This window comes from Octopus sinensis, linkage group LG11 (assembly GCF_006345805.1).
Source record: "Octopus sinensis linkage group LG11, ASM634580v1, whole genome shotgun sequence".
In the NCBI taxonomy this organism is placed as follows: domain Eukaryota; kingdom Metazoa; phylum Mollusca; class Cephalopoda; order Octopoda; family Octopodidae; genus Octopus; species Octopus sinensis.
In genome coordinates, this window is record NC_043007.1 from 48,319,510 (window position 1) to 48,324,509 (window position 5,000).

Below are 5,000 nucleotides of genomic sequence, written 5' to 3' on the forward strand. Positions count from 1 at the left end.
AGGTGACCCGCTCTACGCGCAGGTAAAAGTGTGGTTGTTACTTTCTGTTGCTTTCTTTCTGTTTTTTATCACCACATTCTCTCTCTTTGTTTCTCTCTCCTTTCTCTCTCACTTTCCCACTCTTTTACTCTTTCTTCTCTCGGACTCTCCCTCGCTTTCTCTTACTCTCTATCTTTCTCTATCTATCTCTCTCCCATTTATAAAAAACAAAAGATATTGACATAAGGGACATCAGCCATCTGAATGTGGCTAGGGACAGGGCAGGGCGGTGGGGGTGTTACTGATGCATTTAGCCCCCCCCCACCGCCCTGCCCTGTCCCTAGCCACATTCAGATGGCTGATGTCCCTTATGTTATGGAGCAGTTACTGTTTATATCTCGTCTAGAGAATTATTATTGCTTTCAAAAGATATTGAGTAAGTTGAGAAATCAAATATTTAGAAAGATCAATCATAAATATCAGGCAGTGATAACAGAAAGGTCTGCTTCAAGGCAGACAGCAAAACACTAACTTTTAAAAGGGACAGACGAACTTGCGAGCTGAATAAAAATAAAAACAATATTGGAAATCAAAATTTGAAGGGATAGAATCTGATGATAGTAAACTCACCATGGCTGGCATTTCTTAACGACGGACAGCAACGTAGTGGCAGTTTAACGGCTGGCGCAAAATTTTGAACTTGATGTAAAAGAAAATTCCTAAACTCTAAGATTTGACGTGATTCTCTCTCGCGACAGTAGACTCACCATGGCAAGCATTCAAAACTTCTTCACGTTGGACGGCAACACATTGACGATTTAAAAGCTGACGCAAATTTTTTAGCTTGATGTAACAGAGAATTCCTAAACACCCGCTCCTGTAAATTTTAATCCTCCTCCAGCCCCATTTAGACCCCTTTTCACATTTTGGTCAATATAACCCGATTTCATTCGGGTCTACTCGTGGCACATTTATAAGATGAGGAATTTTGTCAGAGGTCACGCCTTTCATTTGAGGAAAAAAATAGTTGCCATGCAAACTTGCCAGCACTTTTAACATAGGTGTACATATTTTCAGCTCAACCGACCACATAATGCACACATTATATATATATATATATATATATATAATATATATATATATAGGCATTAAATATATATATGTTCATATATACGCATTATATATATATGTGTGTGTGTGTGTACGCACTATATATACAAATGTATACAAATTATATATATATATATACATACATATAAATTAAATAAGAGATAAAACCACTATATATATAAATACAGATATATACACTTTGTATATATACATTATATATACATATTTATATATAGAACACACACACACATAAATTAACCCAATAAATATCTGATTGATATTTTTTCTCATGATTGTGTGGTGGGTGTGGCGATAATAATTCTCTCTATGAATGCAGACAGACGTAGAGAGAGGATGTAGGAGAAAGAGTGATAGCGCTGGCGAAGGCAGCGGGGGAAAGATAGTAGACACTGTCAAACGTCGCTATAGAGAGAAATGTGAAGGGAAGGGAGGAAAGAGAGAGAGACGGAGGAAGACAGGCAGATAAGAGAATGAGAGGAGACTTGTCAAAGTGTGCGTTTTTTGCCCTGGTAACCACACTTTTTAAGATAGGGATTTTTCACATCCTCACCTCATTTTACATGTCCCTGTAAATTTTGGAGTCAATCCGACGGGATCTAGTGCCATTTAATCCGTTCCAATGCCAAAACCAGACAAACAAACAAACTTTTCGCATTTCAGATTTATAGATATTGATATATATATAATATATATATATATATTGTTGGCATCCTTTTTGTCTCGGGAGACAATGGAGTTGCGCATAAAATAATCTAGTCCGGCTTTTACATTTCATGTCTAATACATCTCCTGCTGTGGCTGTGTAGCCCTATCCTGGACAAACACTCCCTCTGGCAGGTACCGCAAATGTAGCGAAGACTTTGCCTGGCTGGTTGTAAAGTCATAGTTTCTTGTTGACGGATATTTATCCCCATCTTGTTTGTTGTTAATACAACATTTCGGCTGAGATACCCTCCAGTCTTCATCAGGTGTCTTGGGGAAATTTCGAACCTGGGTTTTCATTCCTAAGGTATTTTTCGATGTTATTATTATTATTATTATCATTATTATTATTATTATTATTATTATTATTACGGAATTGAACTCGGAATCTTGGGGTTAGCAACCCACTGGCATATGGCGTAGTGGTTAAGAGCGCGGGCTGCTAACCCCAAGATTCCGAGTTCAATTCCAAGCAGTGGTCTGAATAATAATAATAATAATAATAATAATAATAATAATAATAATAATAACAATATCCGTCAAATATAAATAATGTAAATAATGTACATGATTCCTCATCTCTTAAATATAGAACTGTAAGTTCACCTTTACACCACAATTCTCTCAGTAGTGGGTAAAGCTTATAACGTAATTAATACAATACTTGTACATTTTGCATGGTACTGCACTACCTTCTGCTGTACTTGCCTTCTTAACGAAGTTATCTACTTCTTTCCTACTGAAATTATCAAGGTGAAACTTGATACCTGGTTTCTTTGGGCGTTTCAAACCATTCATGAGCAGGAACGGTTGATCTCGCTTTGGGTCACTGTAGGTCTCCTGTATATGCCAGTCCAGCTTATCTTTAATGCCTTTTAGCCTATCACTCTTAACCTCGGCAAACAACTTTCTATTAACCTCATAAGAGTTCTTAAGGAACTGCTCTCTCCTCCGTTTACTCTCCTTTCTTCTTTCAACGTGTCTGATATTTCTTTACATGTTACAACATTTTTTCTTTAGATACTCTCTTTACTCTTTACTCTTTTACTTGTTTCAGTCCTTTTACTGTGGCCATGCTGGAGCACCGCCTTTAGTTGAGCAAATCGATCCCAGGACTTATTCTATCAGTTCTTTTGCTGAACCGCTAAGTTATGGGGACGTAAGCACACCACCATCGGTTGTCAAGTGATGTTTGGGGGAGAAACACAGAGACACAAACATATACGCACACACATACATATATATATACATACATACCACGGGCTTCTTTGAGTTTCCGTCTACCAAATCCACTCACAAGGCTTTGGTCGGCCCGAGGCTATAGTAGAAGACACTTGCCCAAGGTACCACGCAGTGAGGCTGAACCCAGAACCATGTGGTTGGTAAGCAAGCTACTTACCACACAGCCACTCTTCATACAGGACTAATAAATTTTCTTTCGCTTTGGGTTTGGCCTATATCCACTGCTTCCGTAAGTCCTCTCTCGCTGATAAGCCATCTAAAACAAAAATATGTAAATTAATCTGACAGCTATATGCTAACAGTAGTGGGTAATATAATTGAAACGTTGTATATAGTAATTGATTTTTTACGCTTTCGATAGAGGATGGAAATGCGGTATATTTCCTTCAAGGTGTGGTCAACTGCGACAGGAGTTTCACCTCCATCTTTTTCTCGCACATCGATTTATATGCATGTATATGTATATAACCTTGTATGTGTATGAGTTTGTGTGTGTGTGTGTGTGTGTGTGTGTTGTGTGTGTGTGTAAACAAATTTTGATACGAGAAGATGGATGGGACAGGCTTTATTACAAATAACTACAATTATTTCAACGCATCATTATCAGTTGACTTTGCTCACCCGAGGATAAGCATGTATACAGCTATTTTTGAATCATATCAATGCAATATGGCATATAATTTGTGTAACATTCAGCAATTAACAACTGTGGTGATTTGTAATAAAGCCTGTTCAATCCATCTTCTCGCATTACATTTTTTTGTTCTTTATACTCTACGAATATTTGCGGATTTTCACATGTATATCCAGTAACAGGAAATGTCCTACTGTATAACAACATTTGGTAACCGATACCCGGAGAGAAGCTTTGGAAAGCACACTATAAGGTTATTACCCAGAATATATTAAAATATATTTGTATGTCATTGTCTCTTTTATTTCAAGAGCCGGTCTCTAACCTAGATCCAAGGCTCCTTCATTGAAATTTCAACATCACAGGGTATTTTTGCATGTATGTGTATATGCAGTATTTGGAGTGAATGCATGTGCAGATTTTTATGTTTTGTTTTATGTGTGTATTCTCATATATACACTAGGTTGTCTAGACATGCGTTTATATACTTAAAAGATAAACACCTGGAAAGTTTTACAAATTCTTACAGTTCCAGTGATGGCTTGGATGCGCAGTTTTTGAATCAGCTTTCTCCTTTCTGATTTTGAGAAGCCTTATTTCTCAAGATTGATCCTTAGGCAATGTGTTACATATCTCAGTGTCTTATCAATTTCAGGAACTTGTAATCTAGGTTGAGCACCTGTAGATTTCTCAATAGCTCAATGTAATTATTTTCTTTTTCACTAAATCTACTTTCGCGCATTAATCAGTATACTAAGAGAGTTGCTTTTTTGACCAGGGACCAGTTCAACCAAAGAGAAAGAAGGCTATTTAGCTTCACGCATTAATGTTCTTCGTAACTAAATTAGATCACGCGATTAGATTTTGACCGATGACTACCTCGAGAAAAATCAAGTGGTCAGCAACAGGCTAAAACAACAGGACGGGGATTCGTAGAAATATGTGGATTAGGTTTCAAAGTCTAGCTTAGAAAGTTCGTAGATATTCGCTGCATATGTACACACACACACACACACCACACACACACACACACACACATCTATATATATAGAGAGAGAGGGGGAGAGAGGGAGAGAGAGAGAAACTTGGAAAATTGATGGCGTATCTGTGTGTGTGTGTGTGTGTGTGTGTGTGTGTATGTCAAGTTACTCTTTGTGCTACTGATAATATGCACTCCACTACGGCTTGTCGCATGGTCGGGCCGTTGGCGACTAAACCGACAACCCTTATCAAGCCTGGTTAGTAAAAAGGGTAGTTTTCTTTGGACACCCTGCCGGACGAAAACCAAAACTTGTCAAAGATGAACTCGCAA